Raw genomic sequence first — 27,459 nt, forward strand, 5'->3', positions numbered from 1 at the left:
AGAGTGTAAGATGAATTGTAATATTTTGAAGAGAAGGACATAAATAATACATAATAGTTCTTATCATATACTACCTTTTATTATAACAATACAAAAGAAATTAACAACTTAAGAGTCAGTCAAGTTTCGTTAGAGGGATCCTTTTTGCTACACTATACATGTATACACAAATTACACTAAATAAAAATGTTCTTATATAATTATACTATTATTATTAAACTTATATAAAACATTAAGAATACAAATACTACACACTAAAATTGCTAGAGAAAAATAGTACAATATATTATCTACTAGAAGAGATATATCTACGAGCAATATATTATCTACGAGCAAATTGTATTATACAAACTATCAACAGAAATCAGAAAATTTTAAAACTATTGGAATGTGAACAAAAATAGGTTTCGCACTTACGTAAAAATAAGTTTTGCTTTTACACTTGCTTTGGTTTTCAGTAAAACTATACATTAGTCACGTCATTTGGTAAAGGTATTGTAATACATAAAACACGGTGTGAAACTGTGTAATCAATTTTTATTCTATATAAATACAGGGAGTGCGCTATTTTACTTATTGCACACCTTGTTCACGGACCGTAAATCCACTGGTGAAGTAGGTGTGGAACATTTTCCTCTGCAAAAGTTTGCTTCCCAAGTTATGCACCACAATCCATCGAAACCCCGAGTTACGGGCCACTGAACTTGAAGTTCGGACTTGTTCAATTTTTTGAAGAAAAAAACGTTGCTATTTAGAAGGGGGGAAATTCACCGATTGAAGTTAATCGTTAACTGTTACACGTTAAATAAATGCCATGTATCGATTTGCTAAAATAAATGGAGAACGAAATTTTATGCACTTATTCATTATTAGTCGTCTCAATAGACTTGTCAGAAGGCATCAAACAGTGAACGTAATTCTTATTTATATATCAAATTTCGTTAATACAGTAATTGAAGTCTTATACGCAAGTCATCATAAATTTACACTATGTGAACCTAAAAATTGTTTAGTAGCAATGAGATAGAAACCACGTATCAAACCTGATATATTTCATTAGCAGAATAAGACTACAGAAAGAAAAGGTCCCAGTTCAGAAGAATACCCTGTTTCTGATTCTCAATAATTTACTATATTTCACACAGAACTAAGGAAACTCTATGCTGCGGAATACTTCGACTAAGAAAGGATAGTGTTTGGAAAAGAAGTACCCAAAATCCATTCAATTTAGGGCATCGCGAAAAATACAAACAATATCGCAATACTTCAAAGAAAGTTATCGAGAATGCCAAAAACACCGATTATATGAATAATATGAGCGAGGCAGGGAATAATATTAACAAGGCAGGATACCCCGATGTAACATGCCGATTCTGATAAGATTGTACAGACATAGAGAACATTGAAAAAGAAGTGACATGTATTTTTTATATCGGCCAACAAGGGTCAAATAGGGGATATGAAAGGATCAAATAGGGACGTAAAAATGGGGTAAAAATGAGATTTTGAGGAATATAACGAGAACGAGAAGAGATATCGGGAAAGGTTAAATGTACGAAATACTACCCATGGTCGACGCAAGGCAATGAAGTAGAACGCACCCATGCGAAGAAAGCAGAACATCCGGAAATGGAACAATCACGTGTACAACTTTGTCACAATGTGTACGGAAATGAGCGAAGAGTGTGGTAAGAAGTAGGAAGAAAGAAGGAACTAAAACGGAAAATACGTGTTTTTGCTTTGGGTGCATACGTAACCCGTATATGAAAGAGACGCAGATTCATCTCAATGCAAGAAGATGGAAGAGCAGGCAGGAAGGACGCAAACGCCGTTCATACAGCCAGCCAGCGAGACAGTACTGCGCAGTGGTTTGCATATATCGCGTAATGGGAATAACGATGAAATGGATGTGTGAAACGAAAATGTGTGTACGCACAAAAATGTTACTATTACTGTTATGTTGTACGCTTATTGTCGAAGTGATTTAATGTTGATACTCATACGCGGTACTGATATTACTGTTGCTCATGCGTAGAACTGATATTACTGTTGCTGTTCTTACGTATGAGGACCACCAGCTATTACACTCCAGTGTGCTATGCATTCTTGTGCCCATCACGCAATATATGCAACCTACTGCGCATTACTGTCTCGCTGGTTGCCTGTACGAATGGCGTTTGCATCCTTCTTGCGTGCTCTCCCATCTTCGTGCATTGAGATGAATCTGCGTCTCTTTTGCATACGGACTACGTATGCACCCACAGCAAAAACACGTATTTTCCGTTTTAGTTCCTTCTTTCTTCCTACTCCTTACCACACTCTTCGCTCATTTCCGTAACACATTATGACAAAGTTGTACACGTGATTGGTCCATTTCCGGATGTTCTGCTTTCTTCGCATGGGTGCGTTCTACTTCATTGCCTTGTGTCGATTATGGGTAGTATTTCGTACATTTAACCTTTCCCGATATCTCTTCTCGTTCCCACTATATTCCTCAAATTCTTATTTTGATCCCACTTTTACGCCCTTATTTGACACTTTCAATGCGCTTGCAGGCCGATATAAAAAAATACGTGTCGCTTCTTTTTCAATGTTCTCTATGTCTGTGCAATCTTATCACAATCGACGTGTTACACCGGGGTACCCTGCCTTGTAAGAAAAAGTGGGAGGTAATCAAATTGGCAATAAATATGCAAACAAAGGGAAAACATGCGGAGATAAACATCGTTAATGAACTTGGAACCCTTATTCCTGAGGAGATAAAAGTAGCAAATGAGGTTTTTTTTTTTTTTTTCGCAGCAGTTGGGACAAACTTAGCGGCCAATATAAAATAATTACCAGGGGACTATTCTCACCATATATCTCGAAATGTTGAAAAGTGAAATTGAAATATGTAGCATAATTAGGGCTTTACCTAACAAATCAAGCACAGGACATGACAATATAAACACAAAAATGATCAATGGTAAGGAAATAGCACCCATTCTAGAGCATACAATTAACAGAACTTTAGAAACAGGAATATTCCCTGATGGAATGAAAATCGCAAAAATAATACCAGTGTACAAAGGCGGTTAAAAAAAAAAACATGTAAAACTAATTACAGACCAATTTCGATACTCCCTACTTTGAGCAATATATTTGAGAAAACAATCTATTTAAGATTAATAGAGTTCATAACAAAAACATAAAATACTAATTCAAGAACAATATGGATTTCAGGAAAATAAGTCTACACAACTTGTCATTAATGGTTTTTCAAACTACATTTCAGATGCTCTTGAGAGAAATTATCTGATAGGTGTGTTCATTTATTTATTTTTTTTTTAAAAAAAAGCGTTCAATAACGTAAATCACAAAATATTACTTCAGAAACTATAATGTTATGGAATACGGGAAGTCGCCTTCAATCTTACGAAAAGCTACTTAAAGAATCGGTTGCAATACACTAGTGTGAATGGACACACATTTACCACAGCACTAGTAAACTGTGGAATTTCTCAAGGTTCCATATTATGGCCACTACTATTCCTTTTATATATTAACGACTTGCCATGTGTATTGAAAAATTCCCAGTGCTGTCTGTTTGCGGACGATATATTCATGAAAGGACCAGAGCTTAAAACAATACAGAAGTCGATTAATTTTGAGTTAGATTATCACAGTAGTTTCGAATTAATAAATTAACTTTAAATGTTGGTAAAACTAAGTGCATATTCTTTAGAAACAGACATAAAATGCAAAACATTAATGACTATCCTATTACAGTGAGCTCTCAAAAAAGTAACAGTTGTTAAAAACATAAAATACTTAGGTGCTTGGTTTGATGAGCATTTCACATGGGAGAAACATTTTTTTCTGCAATCAGAGAAAAAGTTTCGTACACACTGGGTTAATGTTTAAAATATCAAAAATGTTTCCGGAATCGATCGCAAGAATATAATACTATGCATTCATCCACCCATACCTTTCATCCGGAATCGAAGCCTGGTATGGAAACTTAGTACGAAGCTTAAATATAAGTTCTTTATTCTTCAGAAGAGAGTAATAAGAATAATAAAAAATGAACATTTTCTTGCACATACAGAACCGCTATTCCACGAACTGAACATATTAAAATTAGATAAACTTTATTTTTATAGGATAAATTGCCTAATGTACAGAATCCTCAAGAAAAATGCAATTATATTTTCAACACAATTTGTTGACACAAAACACTCAGTTAGTACACGTGTAAAGACAAACAAAGAACTTGAAAAACCAAGACCACGATTAAATTATAGTATCAAAAGTATCAGGTACCAATGTATTAAGGCCTGGAACGCATTACCCTTAAGTATCAGAGAAATACAAACTTTTAGCAATTATTAAAAAAAAAAAAAAAAAAAAAAACAGCTGAAAGAGTATTTGAAAATTGAGACAATACCATGTTAGTGTATTATTATTATTATTATTATTATTATTATTATTATTATTATTATTATTATTATTATTATTATTATTATTATTAACTTATTAAGTATTTATAACCTCATGTAATTTTGTGTTATCTACATATATTAAATATTTACTCGCCATTCTATAATATGTAAATTTCTGAAAGGGAGAACCACAAACAGCAGAAACTCGGCCTCACACTGAATCATCTATAAAGATTGTTAAGTAAGTTTTGTACTCATATATATTAATAAATACTATTCTCATTGTATTATCATACACATGTATATTGATATATGCAACTGTAAGGACAATAGATTCAAAACTGCTGATGACCTCTTTAGGGAATCGAACTCGTCGTTTTCAGTTGCTTATTTTTTTAAAAAAATTACACTGTGAATCAATTTTCATGTTTAGAGAGCGGTGCTTCAAAAACTGCAATGTCGAGTAATGTGAGTCAATCAACATGAAATTTATCCTCTAAAAGACTACTTCCGTGGTGCTTATGCAATGCAGTTTTTGTAGGACTCCCTGCATCACTGACCACCATTCCATCACCTTAACCTTCTCCTACGAAGGTCAGATGAACTCGCACAGGCAACTCGTTGCCGTTGACTTCACCGTTACAGACCAAATTACGGAAAGACATTGATAGTGGCTATGCATGATTGTTCATATCAAGGACGAGTTGTGTGAAAAGCTTTCATACATTAATTTGGGCTCAAGAGAAAATTTCACACATTACACACAAATATTTATTTACTTTTTAATCTAGCAAGAAACGTTCATACATGTAAAAATCTTTATTTAAAAAATCCTAGCAAATTTTACTGAGTGACTCCCATTACAAACCAGGACATCCGTCAGGAACACACAATGACCGCAGAGTACGTGGCCACCACAGATCCGTTACTCATCCTCAATAAGAACGTGGGCTATGCATACTAAGTAAAAAGAACGCTACTTCTTTCTTTTCTTTCGTTTCGAGTACGCTGGGACAGTAAAACAATAGTGAACTAATCTCAAATAAAACTTAAAACCTCCCGGATAGATATCTGATGGGACACATACACACACACACACATGCGCGCGCTATAGATATACAACAATGGTCACAACAGATGTAGAAAACCAGTCTTTCCATGTTAACCAAGACAATATCTTCCTCCATCGTCCTTGTAGTGAAACCAGAACAGAATCATAATTAATTTAGAATTATACAACATCTCTGTCAATAGTGATTTTATTAGTCCTGTATTCTAAATAAGAATATAACTCCATAGTTACAACTATCTCCAGGGAAGAATCTCGTTCAGACGGTACCTCGTGAGGAAATATATAAAGTGACTTATTTAGCAAAGGTATTATTCCGACATACGTCTGACAGGATTTAAGAAACACTGACCATACTCAGATTGGAACCGTAATCTGCAGAGTTCAATTTGTATTTTGGCTTTAGGTTCTTATACAACATTGAACTCATGATAGAAGAACAATTAAAACTGGAACGGAACTACTACTCAGTGTTGTCCGTAGGATCTGAACAGGCACGATCGAAGTGACAGCTCAGCCATATGATTAAGGGAAAACACTACAAATATAGAGCTAAACTGAGACTCAAACAGCTACCTTCAAGATTACTTACTTGACGAGTTTAATACAATTTCATCTCTCGAGATGCGAAATAAGTGAGGCTTACTCATACATTACAATATTTAATAAATTTATATTAAATACTATAGCATTGTAGTTAAAAAAAAAACATATATGCGTGAATAACTGTTGTTTCATATGATTTATATAAACGTGTTCATCACAGAGAGAGAGAGAGAGAGTATATTATATATATATAATTCAACAGTCACTCCAAACAACAATATTAGGTGCACTTATACTTGAAAATGTGAACCATTCATTTATGTCAGCCTGGCACATAGTTCATAAAAGCCGAGAAATGATGCATGCAAAATTATTTCAACTTAATTTGAATATAAAAATTACTTGATAGGCATCAACAATTCAGCACACACTAGCAAAGGCAACTTCATGGATAAATGTTCGTTTTTTTTTTTTTTTGTTTTGTTTTTGTTTTTGTTTTTTTAACATATTTCTTGATTTGAACACAATTGCTTCGTTTTTTCCCCGAGTTTTTATAGGAAGTCAAAAAACGCTGATCGAGGCAACTACCACTGATAAAAATGTTAATCATGCATACACGGAACTATTTACAAATACATCGCAGCACTTTTATTCTTTATTACATCAAACATGTTAATAGGAACAACAAAGAAAGTGCTAACGATTCATCTTATCATGTAATAGATATTAAAAACAAAATTGAAAAAAATATCGTTCACGTAACGAATACGACTAGTGTTGAGAACATCAGATAATAAGTAATTTCACAAGGTAAAAAGTACTGATTTCTTTTTCTTTGGAGCAAGCAGCACTATTATGTTTCAGGGTCTTATTCCATCAATTATTCCATCATCATTCACTTACCTTAATCATCCGTCTCCCTTAGCCTAAAGGGGATAATCGTGGAAAGTTAAACTGAAAGATTTTATTACTTACAGTATATGGAATCATAGGTTACTGTATTGTTCACAATTTGTACATATATAAACACATATACAGTATATTAACGCAAAATTAAAGTCACAGGATATTTCGTTGCGATGGTGCACGCAAAATTCCAGAAAATGCGTTGGCAGCAATAAATTATAAATAGAACTACGAACCAGAGAAGAAAAAGCTATTACAAAAGTTTAAGTAGATGAACTCGACCCAATGTTAACCTCTTTTCACTGTCCTAGGAGTGATGAGTTAAACTTGGACTTAAAGGCTATAGGCAGTGTCACCAATCAACTTAAAGACCCCGAAAACTATTGATTCGATACTAATATCGGTCGCACTTGATTATTTTATCATGTGACCATTCTTCTCATGCGTACTAACGGGGGCTGGACTAAGGATTTAAATGGCATCCGGAGTTTCGATATTCATATCGGCACCCCGAAAACTATGGACTGTATACTAATATGGGTAGTTTTCCATAATTTTAAGATATCCACTTCCCTATGTGTGCTTGGGGCTCTTACCCGTCCTGGAGGCTGAACTTGAAATTAAAAATCATCGGAACCGCCACCAATCAACTTAGGGACCACGAAAACTATGGATTCGATACTAATATCGGTCGTTCTTTTCATCATTTTTATGTTTGCCAATTTCATTCCCCTTAGGAGTGCTAAGGGGGTCTTGCACCCACTGGGAACTGAACTTCGACATTAACGTTATCGGGCCTGCCGCCAATTAACTTAGCGACGCTGAAAATTAATGATTCGACACTAATATCAGTAGTTTACGATATTTTTACATGCCACTGTTTCATTCCCAACCCATGTGCTAGTAGGGGCTGAACTTGAACTTAAATGACATCGGAAGTGTCACTATTTATCTATGCGGAGGGCGATTCGACACTAATATTGGTCGTTTACAATCATTTTTGTCTTCTCCTCATCCCCTCCTAGGATATTTTTCAGGGCCTTATCCTAACTAGGAACTGACCTTGGGCTTAAAGGCCACCAAAACTGCTACCAGTGAACTTGGAGACCCCGAAAACTATGTATTGAACACTCATCATCATCATAGGTATTCTGCCTTTATTGGCAGGTCACTTGCCGCAGCTGAGAAGCTTCCATGCTCCACGGTCCTCCGCTAACCTTTTCGTCTTCGCGTATGATCTTTCTGTTTTAATATCATCCATTAATTGTAGTCTCCTTCGCCCCATCCCTCTCTTTCCCGCCACCATACCCTCTAGGACGTCCCTCATGATACAATCTCTTCTTAGGCAATGTCCCAACCAGTTTCTCTTCCTCTTCCTAATAATATCTAAAAGTGTTCTTTTCTCACCCACCATTTCTAACACTCTCTCATTCGTTTTCCGCTCGACCCAACTAACTCTTTCCATTCTTCTCCACACCCACATTTCGAAGGCTTCCAGTCGATTTTAGTCACCCTTACGCAATGTCCACGTTTCCGCCTCATACAGCACAACACTCCACACGAAGCATTTTATGAGTCTTTTTCTCAACTCTTTGTTCAAGGTCCCACAAAACAGACTTTTCTTTCTTTTAAAGCCTTCTTTCGCCATTCCTATCTTTGCTTTTATTTCACGTTCGCATTTCATGTCATTACTAAGAACACTACCCAGGTATCGAAAACTATTCACTTGTTCTATTTTCTCCCCTCCTACTTTTATATTTGACACAGACCCCTTTGTTCTAATCACCAAGGCTTTTGTCTTTCTAACATTTATTTTCATCCCATATTCTTCAAAGCCCCTTCTCATTTTTTCTAACATTTTATTGATTTTCTTTTCAGATTCTGCAACAAGGGTCATATCGTCTGCAAATCTTATGCATCTAATCATTCTACCTCCTACCGAAATGCCATCATCATCATGTAGGCTCTTTTTCACTATCTCTTCTAGATAGATATTAAATAGTGTTGGCGAGAGGCAGCATCCTTGTCGAACTCCCCTTCCAATTGCACTCTCTTCCGCCAGTTCTTCCCCTATCCTAACACTTACTTGTTGGTTCATGTATAAGTTTCTTATGAGTCTTCTATCTTTCCATTCCAACCCTACCTTTGTTAGAACTCCCAACAACAATTCCCAATTCACACTAATATTGAACACTAATATTGGTTAATTTCAATTATTTTTATACATCACCATCCCACCTCAGGATTATTAATGGGGCTCAATTTGGATTTAAACAGCACCAAAAGTGTCACTGTTCACCTCAGCGACTCCGAAAATTACGGATTCAACATTAATATAGGCTGTTCTCGATCATTCTTACATGTATTCTCCTCCGTATAAGTGTGCAAGGTGGTTTTACACTTACTGAATCTGAACTTAGTCTTAAACCGCGTCGAAACTGTCAACAATCAGTTCAACCACGAAAACTATGCATTTGATACTAATATCTGCAATTTTTATGTCTCTTCCACTCCACCTAGGTGTGTAAGGGGGTCTTATCCTCACTGGGGGTATAAATTTGGATTTAAAGTGCATGAAAATTTTACCAATCAATTCATGGACCCCAAATACTATGGAATTGACATTAATACCGATACTAATTATAATTCAACTTGTTATTCTTCGACTGATCTTCTACAATATGTCTGATGAAGGCAATGTTACATTGCCGAAACATTTACACAAGTATTAATAATATATTTAGTACTTTGGCCAGTTTTGTTTTATTCAGGATTATTTAATTTAATTTTAAATATTTTACTCAGCAGAAGGGTTTCAAAATATTCAATAAGAGAAAAACAATTGATTGGACTGGACTGAATTTCAGTTTAGCGTACCGTTCAGCAGCAAGGCTATATGAGACGTGGACCTATAGTTTAATGTGGGATTCGAACCCGGGTCTGCCACGTCAAAGGGGTTAAAGCTAACCGCCTAGCCACGCGGTTGCTCGGAAAACAATTGATGCTGCAAACACTATTCAATCTATTTCTTCAATTTGAATTCCTCATTGATTTTCTGTAAAAAATCATTCGGTTACATAAACATTAACATACATACTTAATTACCTAGATACCTTCATTTTCTTGTATAATACTTATCTAGCTATTAAAATGCCACAATAGAAGTAAAAGCGTCTGAGCTCCAACCTATAACTTTGGATTTCAAATCTTTGATTTATGGTTATTTGTGATTTCACGTTCAACAGAGACAAATGTTTTATATTATGTATACTTTTAATAAATTACTTAAATAGACCTTTTTCATAAAGTTTACTTTTTAAATTATTGTTCAAAGCCTTCATATTTTAATTAGTCTTTTCCAAAATCAATGCAATGGTGACATCTTTGGAGTTCTTTTAAGCTATACGTTTGTGGACATTTATATGTTTGTGGGCAATCCCTTCGACAATGAAATCTCGGAAACTACAGGCTCTAGAAAGGTAATATTTTCACTGATCGACTGCAAATTTTATGTAGATTGTCTAGTTTTAATTGAATAAACATGACCATTATTTCTTTACTACATTTTAGGGGGTATACTGGAAGTGTTGAAGTTTAAAAACAATAAAGGATCATATCCTACGAGTTATGCATTCCAACACCACATTATTGTATATAGGGGTTGCATATTCCTTAGGCGTTTGTTTCATAGCCAAACGATCTATTAAAATGCTACAATAGCAATTAAAGGCGCCTGAGCTCCAACTTATAACTTTGGCTTTCAAATCTTTCATTTACGGTTGTGTGTGATTTCACGTTTAACAGAGACAAACATTTTAAGTATTTGTACTTTAAATAGTCTAAATTAGTTAACCACATTTTTTTCATAAAGTTTAAGATATAAAATTATTGCTCAAAGCCTTCGTATTTTAATAAGGCTTCTCTAAAATCAATGCATGTGAATTGTGCTTCCATCTTCCGAGTTCTTTTAAACTATATTTATATGTTTGTGGTCAATTCTTTCGACAACGAGATCTCGGAAACTACAGGCTCTAGAAAGATGACGTTTTCACTGATCGATTGGAAATTTTGCGTAGATTGTCCAGTTCTAATTGAATATTAAAAAAACATGGCAATTATTTCTTTATTACATTTTTTAGGGTACACTGGAAGCGTTGAAATTTTTTAACACGTTCGCTGCTGAGGACGCCCATCGGCGTCCAGTACTGAATTTCGCTGAATTTGGCGTATGCGCAGGACGCCACTCGGCGGTTGTCCCTGCAGCTGACTCACTTTCCCGCCAATACCTGCACTAGCGCTGGCGGGAAAGTGAATCAGCTGCAGGGACAAGCGCCAAGCGGCGTCCTGCGCATATGCCAAATTCAGTACTGGACGCCGAAGGGCGTGCTCAGCAGCGAACGTGTTAAAAAACTTAAAGCATCATATCCTATGCGTTATACATTCCAACACCACAATTTTGTATATTGGGGTTGTATATGTCTCAGGCGTTTGTTCCATGGCCAAATAATAGTGAAAAAGGAAAGATAACCATTTCTCGAGTTTTAAGATAAATCTTTGTTTTTTGTGTGTTTTGCCCAATGAACACCATATATAACTGACATTATAATTAATTGTATATGTAATGTATTTGCTTATTACATACTGCATGCAAGAAGAGAGAAACACTGGTCATACATAAATTAGAAACTCCAACCGGAAGTAGGCTCAAATCTTGCAAACGGTGCGAGATATTGAGAAAAAAAATCGAAAAAATCTTTCCTGTATGATACCCCTTGCCGATTTTTTTTAAAATCAAGACGTCTTTCACTTGTGTCTGTAAAGGGACATGTACATATGTTGTGAGAAATGAGAAGATTTATGCTCATATGCGAATGATGTGCTGTGTAGAGAGCGCAGGTTCAGCTAGTCTATCTATTAAAATGCTACAATATCAATTAAAAGCGACTGAGCTCCAACTTATAACTTTGGCTTTCAAATTTTTCATTTACGGTTATGTGTGATTTCACGTTTAACAGAGACAAACATAACATTTTGAGTATGTGTACTTTAAATAAATTAGTTAAATACATCATTTTCATAAAGTTTATGTTTTAAAATTATCGTTCAAAGCCTTTGTATTTTAATAAGCCTTCTCTAAAATCAATACACGTGAATTGTGCTGCCATCTTCCGAGTTCTTTTAAACTATATGTTGTGGACGTTTATATGTTAGTGGTCAATCCTGTCGACAATGAGATCTCGGAAACTACAGTCTCTAGAAAGATGCCGTTTTCACTGATCGATTGCAAATTTCATGTACATTGTCCAGTTTTAATTGAATATTTAAGAAACGTGGCCACTATTTCTTTATTACTTTTTTACGGGTACATTGGAAGTGTTGAATTTTTTTTTTAAAAAAAAGCATCACATCCTACGCATTACACATTACAACACCACACCATCACCATATAGGGGTTGTATAAGTCTCAGGCGTTTGTTTCATGGCTAAATAATAATGGAAAAGGAAGGATAACCATTTCTCCAGTTTAAGATGAACCTTTATTTTTGGAGTGTTTTGCCCAATGAACACTATATATCACTGACATTATAATTAACTGTGTATGTAAGGTATTTGCTTATTACATGCTGCATGCAAGAAGAAAGAAAACACTGGTCATACATGAATTACAAACTCCAACCGGAAGTAGGCTCAAATCTTGAAAACGGTGCGAGATATTGAGAAAAAATAATCGAAAAAAAGTCTCCCCTTTATGATACCCCTTGGCTTTTTTTTAATCAATACGTCTTTCACTTGCGTCTGTAAAGGAACATGTACAGGTGTTTTGAGGAATGAGAAGGAGATTTATGCTCATATGCAAACGATGCGCTGTCTAGAGAGCGCACGTTCAGCTAGTCTATCTATTAAAATGCTACAAAAGCTATAAAAACGCCTGAACTCCAACCTCTAACTTTGGATTTCAAATCTTTGACTTACGGTTATTTGTGGTTTCACATTTAACAAAGACAATATTTTGAAGTAGATGTACTTTAAATAAATTATTATTTTAATACATCTTTTTCTATAAAGTTTATGTTTTAAAGCTATTGTTCAAAGCCTTTGTATTTTAATAACCCTTCTCCAAAATCAATGGAAATGAATTGTGCTGCTATCTTTGGAGTTCTTATAAACTACAGTATATATTTAAATGTCCTACTACGCATTTAGACTATTATCTTTTTTTAAACTTTAAAATCTTGCTCGACGACTCGTTCCATATTACAGACCTACGATTACTTAAACAACCATTCTTAAAGAATTTGCAGTGCTTTGAGAATGTACACCAATGGATACAGACTTTTCAATTCTTTTTCCTAAATCTTTCTGTCTAACATGAGGTCAGAAAAACCGCCTGGTCCTTTGTTTCAAAGAAAAAGATGAATCTGGAATAGAGAATTTTCTTCACATTATCATTATATATATATATATATATATATATATATATATATATATATATATATATATAGTACATTTAATCACTCTTGTGTGATGTTTTTGCAGTCTGAAAGTGGAGGGGGCAAAACAAGTATCTTGCCCTTCAGGAAAATTTCAGGGGGCAGCTGACCCCCTTGCCCCCCGATTCCGACGCCCCTGTCTTCATACCATCATTGAAGGGAAGATGGAAGGAAAGTGAGGAATAGGAAGAAGAACACAAGTGATCGATGATCTGAAAATAGAAGAAAATATTGGGAGTTGAAAGCGGAAGCTGAAAATCGAGGAAAATGGAAGAAACATTTCCAGCCCAAACAGAATAATAAGAAGAAAAACTCATTGGTCCCAGGACCTGCCAAAAGGCAAACTACTTAATAATAATATAATATAATTTCATAATTACCTATCTGAATTACAATACTTATATGTTTGCCTGAGGCTTTGCATGTTACCTCTTGGATCGTAAAATTTCTGAGATACATCAACTTAAAATGAAAAAAAAAAATGAAATGAAATCTAAGTTTTATGTCCCACGGTTATGCCGGTTAGGCTAAAGGAGAGTGTGATGGTGAGAGATGAGTGAAATGGTGGAATGAAGAAAGTAGGAGGAAACGGGAGATCCCCGAGAAAACCCACGAGCACGGTGTTTGTCCACACGGCGTGAGCTGGGATCGAATCAGGGGCCCCAAACACCGGTGGTGAACGCTCCACCACTGGGCCACCGCGCCCCCCACAACTTAAAATGATGTTCAAGAATATTTATATTTCCTATAAGCAAACAAGTATCAAGTCACACTAAAATCATAAATTGTAAAATGCATTAACGAAGTTTTTCCTTCATAATAATTTGAATATCAGAGTCACAAAGGAAACAAATCTTCGAAAGTCTACTGCAAATTCGTCTAGCACTTGAAACAATATGACTTCTTTCCCATGTGACAAAGTCTTTCCTCTCTTGGACCGCGGGAATGGGTTAGTATGTTCACTCAATAGGAGTGCAGTTCGGTAAATTTCTTTCAAGTTCCCATGCTGATTTTTACAACAGCATCCGTCCTCAATCCACCCCCTCTTTTTACATTTGCAGCACTGCAACGGCTAATGTGAAACAGATGTCAGGCAATGTGGAATCAGGGAATCGAGCACTAACTTAAAGAACAGCATTTGGAACTGTGGCAACTAAAAGTCCACAGGAATCGACACGTGACTGTCAATTGCTTGAAATGAGGATTCTGGTTAGCCATTTAGTTATCGGGGGTGTTTTCCGCAAGATCTATCAGAGATGACTTATTTATGGCACGAGCCACACCATACGTATAAGGCGGTATTCTTTATATACAAGCTGCATTCCGGTTGAAGACGAACAAAACAAAGCGGAGCAGCTCCACCCTATTTCCGTCCCTCCTGTCTGCCGCAAGATAGAAAACGGAAGTATATTTTCAGTAACGGTAGAGGTGTGATTTCATTGTACGTAATGGCAAGCGTTAGAAAAGCCCACGTGGAACACACAAACATGGGGTTGCATTATGCATCATAACTTATGCTACGTTGTCAAATCTCTCACGAACATCAATCATGATTGGGAACTCCAAATTTAAAATACCTAAATTTTTGTGTGATCGTTCCTCATTCGTGTACAGGAATAAATGACAATATTTAAAAAGAATCATCACATCGCATTAATTGGGAAAGCACGTGAATTTGTTACTACATTATACAGCCGCTTCTGTGCTAAGTGATCATGTTCCTTGAGCTCAAAGGAAGAGAGAGAAGGATGGAAACAATTTGTTTTGGTCTTCTTTTAAAGTAGTGTTGGAATGTTCATACATACACATACACAAACGAAATGTGTCGGCACCAAGACCTTTTAATTAGACGGTAATTACGAAGTCACCAGTGCTATGTATTATGATCAACATATAAAAGACATGAAAGCAGGTCAAGATCTACATGTTTCATGTTCAATTAAAGACTCAAGAACATGCAATGATTTCATACAAAATATAAAAAATGTTACAATTTATTCTCCTAGTATTAAATATTGAAAAGTATGTTTGCGAAGGAAATTGAATTTCTCACTGCATATCCATCAGTGTGGCAAAATAGTTTGTATTATTCTCTAGTGCGAAAACCTGTTCGACTCCGATAGTTTTTAGGGTCTTACGTTAATTTCTAGGTCCAAGGCGGATACATACTTAAATCTAAAAGTACTAATAAATGTATTTCCAAATGAATACCTTGCAACGTCAGAGTTCGCAACTACCCATCGCAGTAAACTACACGGAGGGGAGAAAGACCTGCCAAGTAAGAGTGCCAAGCAAACAAGAACATGGATAGCATAGTCAACTGTTTTGTAGGTATATTACTCGTGGATCCATGATTACCAGTACACTGCCAACATTTGCTTCTTACATTTTTTTTATCCTATACTTCTCGCATTGTGCTTCTATTTGCTTGTCACAATCAGTCAATTGGAAATGACTTGCTACTGAGGAAAACTGAACTAAAAATAGCAACTTCAAAAATTTAACGGGCAGAAATATAAAAAAGGCAATATTCGAATATAAGGAACTTAAAATTCAAGAAAGAATGTCAGTAAATTCGATTCAAAGAAACATTATTTTATTTCACTACTTATATACATACGAGGCTTGGCTAAAAAAGTGGCAACCATGTTAGCAGTATACGTGAAGCAGTTGGGACTGCATGCGCGCAGAGCAACCTTGAACCTTTAAGAAGATAATGATATACATGAGCTGCCGCTCTCAGTCAGGTAAGCAACGATTGAAAAGAGAGGTGTGCACTCGTGTTGCCGAAAGAATGGCAAATGTGAAAATTACGCAGCGCATAAATTGAAATTCCTTGTAAAAATAAAGAAATCACCGACTGAGTGCGCAAAACTGTTGAAGGATGTGTATAGTGATAACACGATTTCATGTACGCAAGCGTTTGAGTGGCACAAACGCTTTAGCGAGAGACGTGAAAACGTTGATGATTATGAAAGAGCAGATCGTTCTGTCACAGGAACAACAGAGGAAAATGTTGGAAAAGTGACTGACTTTGTCCGGAAAGCTCGCAGGCTCAGTACGAAAGATCAAATGAAGCAGACATTATGTGCACGGATAAAGAGTCTGTACGCGGAATTCTGCGCGACCACTTGAACATGTGCAAAGTTTGCGCTAAAATAATACAGGGTGTCTACTAAAATTTCAAAATGAAATTTCGTGACCTTTTCTTTACCAAACCGTAAAATTTCGTAACATTCTCGAGAGCGAATTTGGGTGCCGTGCTTTGCTTGCGATTTGGCAGCGTCTAAATCCAACCACATACATTTTTGGTGGTGAATTTTGGCGTTTTATAGAACAAATTTTTCCAGTCTGTACCTATATTTGTACAAATAAAAAAAAATCGTGACCCAAAAGCTAATTTTCGTGACTTTTTCTTGACTTTCATGACCGTTTTCTGATTTCATGACTTTCGTCACCGATATACACCCTGTAGTACCAAGAAACCTCAAGCAGTAGCAGAAGGACTTTCGGAAGTACGTGTGCAATGACACAATGGAACGCCTGGAAGCAAAACCACACTTGTTAACAAAAATCGTCACTGAAGGCAACACGCGGATCTTTTAGTATGATCCTGAAACGAAAAAGCAATCCATCTACTAGAAAATTCCATGATCACCGCGAACGAAAAAGGCACGTACGAACAAATAGCAAGTGAAGGTCATGCTCATTGTATTCTTCGATATCAACGGCCTGCTCCTGATTCAATGGACTATATTAAATGGGATTACCTTTAATCGGTAATTTTGTGACAATAAACCGTACTTTTCACAATAGTCCCATTATTTTTTAGCCAGACCTTGTATATATAATATTTGAAAAATGTTTCACAAGACCTCACTGTAATGAAAGAAGGTGGGATAAATACACATAAATGTGAGGAGTGAGGATTCAAAATGAGAAATACGGCTTCTTAGTGGCTAAGCGTTTGGCGTGAGAGACCCACGTTCGATTCCCGGCGGGAACTCATTCGGATTCCACGTTGGTAAGTAGGTCCACCTCTCATATAGCCTCACTGCTGAAAGGGACGCTAAAACTCAAACTCGACCCAACCAACTCAAAACGATAAATCAGCATCACTTTAAATAGTATATAATAGGACGAAATAGTCTCCCCTACTGGTCTAGAGGCTAGCGTTCACAACTTTTGTGCTCATAGTAACGGGTTCAATTCCCAGTGGGAAAGCACTGAACGCATGTCAGTTGTTAGGATCACACTCTAAATTGTAGGTCTTGTCTGATATAGCCTCTATGCTGAAAACGAACGCTAAATTAAAAGAAAAGAAAAACGAACATGAAACATCGGAAAAGCCGATTTTTATAAGGCCGCGAATTTAAGCCACGTATTAACTTCTTCAGTGAAAATTTTCATTTAAAAAATGACACTTTCAGGCCAATATGATAGGCCTATGCAGTCACTCCGCCCATTTCTTTATTATTATAATTTCTTCAAGGACAGCACTCATTATGTACTACTTACCGCCAGCAAACGCTTGTCCTTTTCGCAATCTCAAATAGCAACGCAATGTCTCACAAACGGAAGCACTGAAAGAGTATCCAGGTTATATCCACAAGTGAGAAACTCTTTCATGACAGAACGTGCTAGGTAAGAACAAACAAGTATCCCATGACCTTCCGTTTCCCACACGATTGACGATGATACAGACAGCCTGCATACGAGTAATCGTTCGTAGGTAGTGCTTTGCATTCCATCAGATAGTTTCCACTGTCGAATGCTTACCTCTTTCATTTGCTTCTTTAACCGCAGACAGATGTCAAGGACGGTCTTTTACAGTTGAATCTATAAGGGACAACTCAACCGCGATTGATGTGTGTTTAATTCCTTAATCCCTAGCTACTGTTCCATAAGCTATCATGACAATGTCCATGGAGGTTTAAACTACAGTAACTTACAATGATTTCTTGCATTTTATTAAGAACTCCGTACGTAAAAATTAATAATCATAACAACATAAACTGTGCTTCTATACATTACATTTTATAACTGTAGTGTAGACAATACGAGTGAACTGCATATATTTTAGCTAGACCTCAAAGATGATTAATTTCTTGGCTAAAAATACAAATTTCAGGCAACCAACAACTTGAAATGATGGCGATTTTCTTAAATCAAAAGATCCAATATATATTTTGATAAAAAATTTTCTTATACGCCTTATATCTGGAGAGAACTACATACATTGCAGCCAAACCCAAACTATCACTTAACTCAGTATGATGTCCGTATTCCGTAAAAAATGCGAAAACTCGATTTAGGAACCGTTCAAAAAGTTTGTGGCCCCTGACTCAAAAACTAATTCTTGGCCAAGATCACAATCTATTGATGCATTTTTTCGGGGGGGGGGGTCCTAAAATTCTTGGCCAAGATCGCACTTTTTTGATCCATTTTTTGGATCGTTCCTTTTCTTATATTCACATCTTTATACATATATTTAATAATGATAATAATATAATAGATTGTAAACGAAATATATATCGCCCCCAGAAAGCAGAAAGGTGCTAAGCGCCACTTTCCTTGATTTCTAACTAAGTGCATATAATGACTACTCATTTCATGTTTAATGTTGTACAGAAAGAAGACAAATGGCAGGAGACAATATGAAAGGTCTGCAGTGACAACTGAATTCTAGAAGAAATAAAAAATCGGAATTAATTAGTGTTTCATTCGTTTTTATCCTCTACTGAGAAATTTGCATTTTGGCGCTTAGCACCTTTCTGCGGGCGATATACTTTATCGAGAAATCAAAAAGTTCTGGACGCAATCCGGATATCAGAAATCCGAACAATTATACAATTATCAAGAGGTTATGTTGTGAAACAAACATTTCTTCAAAATCTTTGTTTAATAAAATGGTAGCCCTAATGTATGCTGAAATACTGACTTCGAATTATAGATATTGAAAATTCAAATTAATCAAATTTTAACAATGGTTTAAATAGGAATTTCAAGGATTGGTAGCTCTGCATTGGCTGAAGGGCTGGATTCCGATGAACAATGATCGCCAAATGACAGCCCACGAACAAATAAACAAACAAAAACTGATTTTCTTAACACGTAACAGAAGACTGCAGTTGTCCATCAGTAATATAGATAGATAAATCGGGACCTGGCTTATAACTAAGAATGAGTTTTCTCTAAACTTTAGTTACCAGTAAATTCGGCAAGGTAAGACCGGTTTTTAGAAAATGCAGATTTCATAGTTACGTGGACCAGGCGCCCAGCTAAAAATTTTTGCCGGGAGGGATCAATTACTACAAGACACTACGTCTATGTAGTGTTGTTGCATGGCTATTATTCTCCGCTCATAAATACGATAATTGTAAAATACTTCCACCTATATTTTTAGAAAAAAAAAATCATAAGAGCTAGATTGTTTTCATAAGAGAAAGAATACAGATGAAGTGTAAGACCAAATTTTCATGCTACATCAGAGTGTCCTGCTCTTACTCGTAGAAAACCACACAGAGAGAGCAAGGAGCATACATGAAACCTGCCGTTGATAAAGCAGTGGTGACAAGCAAACATCGATGGCATACTCGATTATGGAGAGACGCTACTCGTGGATCCATGACAACCCTTAAGCTATTCCATTTTTCTACCTCGCTGCCTCCCTTGTTTTATTCTATCTCATTCTCACTCGTATCTCCGATCGTAAAAGCGTTCTCCTATGTCATACATCAGCTAGTAGGAAATGGTTGGTCTAGTTTTCTCAGTCTAACCACGCCACTGCAAAAGGGTGTCCAAGAATTTACGCAAGATTTGAGTTTTGCGCCATTTATGCGGTAAGGTGTTGCCAACGAAAAAAAAAAAAAAAGACAGCGCGACAGTTTACAGTTTACGGTTATTAAAAATGGAACGCTACAGAAAAGAACGAGTTTTCATTGCTGAGCAACATTTTAAAAATAATGAAGGTTTGGCAGCTACAGTTCGCAATTTTCGTAGAAAATATGATCGGAATAGTGATTTAACTTCAACTCTGGAGAGATTAATTTCAAAAAATACGGATACTGGATCAATTTGTGATCTTAAACACTCTGGCAGCCCTTCAACAAGTCGTTCAACACAAAACACGGAAGCAGTTTGTGAGAGTGTTGCTGATAATCCAGGATCACGAATTCGGTACTGTGATCAAGAATTGGACATTTCGAGAAGCTCTCTACAGCGTATTCTCACGAAAGATTTGCATGCGGCCTAATGCCGTTGGAGTCTTCTCTTTGGGTTTTTTTGAAGTCTAAGGTTTATGGCAGCAAGCCCATGACCACTCACGCCTTGAAGGAGGACATTGAACGCTGTATCAACGAAATTCAGCCACATTTATGCAAAGCGGTCAAGGAAAATATCAACAAAAGATTGCGTATGTGCATGCAAACCTGTGGAAGTCATTTACTATATATGATATTCCACACATAACCCTATATTGTATACTTTATGAACCAATAAAATATTAACATTTTATAATTATAAACCTGCGTTCTCTGCCAAAAATACTTGTGTGAATTTTGAGACACCCGATAGAATACCTTTAAATTGAGCTCCGAAATGAATTTCTTCCAATCTTCAAAATTAATTTCACTGTCGTTTCTAGTGTAAAATGGATTCACAGAGCTGCATCTGTCAGCACGTAATTAAATAATGAATATATAATTATTTAAAAATTTAATCAGAACATAAAACCATAATCCAACATTCCAATGAATATGCTTTGATTCCTCAACTAGAGCTTCTAACTTCAAGTATTCTTATATCGTTTCACCGAAAATACAGTTTCTGAAAATTTCAATTTGTCCTCAATAGTCTGCTCTCTTGAGTGCATATGTGACGTTCATGTCGTCCTCAAATATCCTAAGCCCAAGGTTACCCATAACATTACATTTGACGTTAAAATACCTAGTTATCAGCAAATGATAAACCATTGGATTTTTACAACTCGTGGATTACACACACACACCGCCTAACGTCTTCCTGCTGCAGCATTCAGGTTTTCAGGTCAACCCTGACTGAAGGTGTGCTTAAGTGCTAACACGGGCTCGGGACAAAACTATTAGCACTCCTACACTGCGAATGCTTATTATATTAATACATTACGTATTATGATCTAACAACACAGACTGAGTGTTTTGAACAACCAAGACATGGTTTAAATAAAATGTGATTTCTTAATTCAAAATCTAGATAACTTACAGAAACTATTTTTACAATAGAATCAAATTTTTGTAACATTTATAAAATTTGTTTCTAACTTATTTATCCTTAGTTCAATTTTATTCCAGTGCTAGCACCTGATTTACTGCAGTGCTAGTACCCGATTTCTATCTCAGATATAAATATCCAATTAATTTTTACGTACAACAATGTGCTGTGCAAACTTAGTAACTGAACCTCACTCGGATATTGAACCTAAGAACTGAGATCATGTATTTCAAAGATAGTTGTCATAATTACTCAAATATTTTGGAACTCTGGCTTTTTAGGTGTAGGTAAGTTAATCACAGGAAGGCAGCAATCTTACATGCGATAATGTATTATATACAATTTCTGAGCAGTACGGTCAGCTGGACTTTCATAAATGTCGTTATGTTTATACCAATTTCGTATCAAAAATTATATTAAATATTCGGAAATGAAAATGAAATGAAATCTTCCAGTTTAACGCCCGACGATTATGTTTAGGCTAAGGGAGACGGATGATTAAGGCAAGTGAACGATGATGGAAGAATTGGTGGAATGAGAAAGTGGGAAGAAAGGGCTTGATGTGTCCATCACAAACTTATTTCGCTGGGGATCGAGTCAGGGACCCCAAACACCAGAAGTATGCGTATATTAAATATTTGGATCCCACGTTAAACTGTGGGTACAAGTCACACATAGCCTTGCTGCTGAAACTCAAATCATACAATAAGTTTATATCCGTTCATTTTATTGAAAATGAGGAAGAACTTGTGCTATTTTATTTTGAAAACTGTTCACATATATTGTATTTTGCTAAGAGAAAGAAGCTTAATCTTAGTATTGACAAAGGAACACACACGTCTTAAAAATACTGCATACTTTTGCCTACTCTAAACGGAATAAGAATTTACATATTTAGTTTCCTCTTGAAGATGAACTACTCCAAGTCAGGTAATTTAATGTATAAATAACAACATTGTTATATGTAAAGTATATGTGTAATTTCACATATTCACATTAAGCTGTGAAGCTAAGAAAACTAACGGAGCTGTGTGCAGCGAAGCGACACACTCCGGTCCTGGTTTAGTGGTTGCATTACACTGGGTGGTACAGGACTTCCTGAAGAATTACCACGAACCGTCAATGGAACATTGCAACGACGTCCATTCATTAACCTCATTATCTCAGACTTTTACGTCCGAGAAAAAAAGCTGTCTCATAACCCTTTGCTACTTCTTGCGTATTTGACTACCATGACATACATTTCAATATGCATATTAATTAATGATCTAAAATTAGTAGAGAAATGAATATAATATTAACTTTCCGCATGCCTTTTCAATTTGAAGAACTATGGTTGAAGAACTGCTTTTGCTGCTACAGATTTCTCATTAGTTCGACCGCAATCATGAATTGGCGCTATATTAGATACCTCGAAAATATCAGAATAAATGAATATTTGAATCTTCTGGGGTAATTTTTGAAAGAATTAGTGCACATCTCCCATATACTGGTTTTCTTGTTACTAACAACTGGAAAAAATTACGATCTGAAACATCATAATTATGTACACGTGGGGTGTTCTGTCCGAAGGGCTTTAGTCCATAGTCCATTTGTCCACCAGACCGGAGACATGGCCAATAAAGCAGAAATAGTATGACCATTGAACTGTATTTCCCCTGTGGTTTACCAGTAAATGAAAAGCAGGATATTATGAGATTTGAGTTTGTGTTGTACGTCCTTACAATACCCAGATTATGAACAAGAGGATCTGCTCTTAACGTGGACTGGGAATCACACCCAGATCTTCAATCCACTGCAGTTCGAGGGTGCGCAGCTCTTATAGAGAGCAACTCTTACACAATAGGTTGTTCCCCACCACGCTATTTCGCCTCCAAGGGAGCTGGATAGCAGGACCACATCACCGGTCCCAGCTAGGAAATTCTGAAGCAGTAGTTGTGACGATGGCATACTTAGAATACGAATTAGGTATTCCATACATACAAGAACTAAGCAATAATGACGGCATTACGCAAATACCCACTTAGGCTCCCTCATGGCTATATAATTAGCATACGCGCCTTCCTTGTGGGAGACTCAAGTTTGATATACAGATTGAGTTCATATGATTCGAATTTCGCGTTAAAAGCTGTAGATCCACATCTCATGTCGCTAGCAATAGGCATTACACTCCAAATTAATAAATTAAACAAATATCCATTTTAAAAACTGGATTCCTAAGTTACTGAAAGCAAAATGTGAAGTACAAACGCACTTTTACTTGCAAGTATGCACATCGCGTCACTTGCCATATAAAAACTGACATGCTAATAACTTTTGTGTTCAAAATGCGGTCATTTGCACACACATGGTATATTCAAACATTTTGAAGTTGAACACACAATTCGTTTCCACGGCACATTACAACAGCAACTGAAATATCAATATATTGTATTTGGTCTAGGAATTAATTCATGCGGGTGGACAAGAGATGGCGCAACGAACGGAGCGTCCCACAGTTCCGTGTATCCACACATGTGTTGCAAACCCCTGTCATCGCGTATCGTTCGTAGTATAGGGCAGTGGATTAAAGCGTCAACACCAGTTTGTAGTTAAGTGAACATGGCGCAATTTGTGCCTGATAAAGTGTTTTTGCGGGGTGTCCTGCTGCATTACTTTAACATGCAGAAAAGTGCGACTGAAAGTCATCGTATTTTGGTGGAAGTATATGGTGACCATGCTCTAGCTGAGCGAACGTGTCAGAAGTGGTTTGACGGTTTAGAAGTGGTGATTTCGGCTTGGCAGACCAAGAGCGAGCTGGACAGCCAAAAAAATTTCAAGACGAAGAATTGACAGCATTGCTCGAGCAGGATTCGTGTCAAACGCAGGAACAACTTGCAGCAGCATTAGGCGTTGATCAAACAACAGTCTCCAAACGCTTGAAAGCCATGGGAATGATTCAAAAGATGTCACATTGGGTTCCACATGAATTGAAAGACAGAGACGTTGAAAGACGAAAAACCATTTGCGAATTGCTGCTTCAACGACAGAGCAGAAAGGGGTTTCTGCATCGAATTATTACGGGTGATGAGAAGTGGATCCATTACGAGAACCCTAAACGAAAAAAGGCCTGGGTGAAACCAGGTGAACCAGGTCCATCACAACCAAAACGAGATATTCACTGTGCAAAGGTTATGCTGTGCATATGGTGGGATATGAAAGGTGTGGTGTACTATGAGCTGCTGCAACCGGGTGAAACTATGAATGGAGAACGTTATCGACGACAATTAATGCGTTTGAAGCAAGCTCTGGCCAGAACACGACCAGAATAGGAGAATAGACATGATAAACTTATTGTTCAACATGATAACGCTCGCCCACATGTCGCAAAACCGGTCAAAACCTATTTAGAAAATGTCGGATGGGAAGTTTTACCCCACCCGCCGTATTCACCAGACGTTGCTCCTTCGGACTACTACTTGTTCGATTGCATGAACAACGATTTGATTGGACAGCGGTTTACTTCTTCAGAAGATATCGAAACATGGGTCTCTGAGTGGATCGCTTCCAAGGATGAGGACTTCTTTCGCCACGGAATCCGTACATTGGCTGACAGATGGGCGAAAGTGGTGGCTAGCGATGGACAATATTTTTCTTAAGGTATTTATGTATTTTGTGTTTGTACTACAGCTTCAATGTGTGCGTACCAACCACACGAATTAATTCCTAGACCAAATATATAGATATATTACAGAGATCACTAAAGCCAGAAATAAGATGGAAACCGAATAATGACCACACTAAACCTATTAAAAGCCGTCTGATTGGCCACACCCCTTTCATAGTCTCTGAAGTCAGGGAGCTTAGTTCAGTTTAATCATAAATTGAGCCTGTATCTAAGTTGAGTGGCCTCTAAATTGACGGGGATCGATGCTTCAGACAACAATTCTAACAGCTGTAGAATCTTATCCACCATAAATGTTTCCTCAGCAAGAGCCGCATATCTTCACACATACATAGGAGCCCAATTTAGATCATTAAATAAACATCTTCCTTCATCACACAAACACACACACACACACGCTAAATGGAAACCACAAAGAAACGTAAACCGAGTCTTATACACGTACTTCCTCGCGAAAAGAACCACAAATTGTTTATAGATTGCAGAGTACTTTTAAAGATTTTGCACATTTTAAGCACTTAAATCCCATGCTGTAACCACTGCCTTCTATTCTGAGAACGAAGGTTGATTATATATTATTCAATGCTGCTGTCTTTGGGTAAACACCCGTTTGATCAACGTTATTCCAAACAATATTCCCAGATACTCTTTTCGATGATCAATAATAAGCATTGTCGATCTGTAACTAACTGACACATGGAGGAAGACATTTTATTATTATTTACTAATATGCGAGTATGTACTACAAAATCAAGGGGAATGTAGTTGCATTTTTTTTTTCAGACTAGCTGCATTACCTGTCTTTGTAAAGAGAAAAATGAAATGAAATTTTTGAGTTTTACATCCCACGCTTATGCCGGCTAGGCTAAAAGAGACGGTGATGATGAGTAATGAATGAAATGGTGGTGGAATGAAGAAAGTGAGAGGAAACGAGAGAACCCCGAGAAAACCCACGCACACGGTGTTTGTAAAGGAAGAATTAGGTTTATGGAAAATACTTAAGCATCCTCTCCTCCTTAGGATACGCATATCAATGAATAAACCTCCATAAGACATTTTATTTTTGGCATGAATTTTGAAACCCCTTCACCCTTTAAGCAAAGTTACATGATAAAATTCCTGCTTGAGGTAGGTATCATGTTTAAAAACTCATTTCAAACTGTTTCCCCGTGACGCGATCACAAACAAGAAGCCATGCCAATTTAAATATAAAGAAAGAAATTATATAGAAAGTGCCTCCTTCTTAACTTAAAATATAAATTTTCAAAAACTGGGAGAGAGGTAATGCCTTATTTTTAACAATTTTGAACCCCCTCTGACCCCCTAGAATGTGGCCTTAAATTAATATGATAAAAACTCGGCTCAAGGTAGGCACTAACTATACTCAAAAATTCATTTCAAACTGTTCAACCGTTTCATTGTGATGCTGTCACAAACAACACGCTACATCGCTTTATATGTGAAGAAAGAAATTATAGAACCCCCCCCCCCTTCCAATTAAAACGGGAATTCTCAAAAATGCAGGGATACGTGTCCACTCACATTTAATGAGAGGTTTATATACCACGTTTCATCTCCCCTAACTTGACAAGATCATGAGATACTTATTTTTTTTACATCAATTGTGACTCTCGCTCCTTTCCCCCTAGAATGCTTATTTATTTATTTATTTAACAATCACCAGACACAGCTCAGAGGCCATTTTACACTGCATATCCAACAACAATAACAATGGAAAGGATTTGGGAAGGTATCAGCCAGGGCCTGTTTAGTAGGTACCATCCCGGTATTTGCCTGGTTAGGACTGAGGGAAACCCTGGAAAACCTCAGACAGGATGGTCAGCAGCGGGATTCGAACCCACGACCTCCCGAATGCGAAGTCAACGCTCTACCACTTGAGCTACTTCGCTCGCTTATTTTTTCTAGGGAGAAGATGATGTTAAAAACCTGGTTCAAGGTACAGCTTTATAACTACATCCAAACATATATTGCAAACGGATTAACCGTTTCCCCGTGCTGGTCACAAACAAGACTCTTTTCATTTTTATATAATAGATTCCAACGGGATTTGATGAAGCGCAAACAAAATTCGTTATGCATGATTCAAAAACT

General features: G+C 36.6%; 1 protein-coding gene across 6 annotated transcripts in view; it reads right to left on the minus strand.

Annotated features, from left to right (window-relative positions):
* The window catches only part of LOC145662414 (USP6 N-terminal-like protein), a 318,623-nt gene that overhangs the window by 242,291 nt on the left and 48,873 nt on the right, over window positions 1–27,459 (minus strand). The window lies entirely within an intron of this gene.

The sequence above is a fragment of the Thermobia domestica genome, chromosome 10 (assembly GCF_964235325.1).
Source record: "Thermobia domestica chromosome 10, izTheDome1.hap1.1, whole genome shotgun sequence".
NCBI lineage: Eukaryota > Metazoa > Arthropoda > Insecta > Zygentoma > Lepismatidae > Thermobia > Thermobia domestica.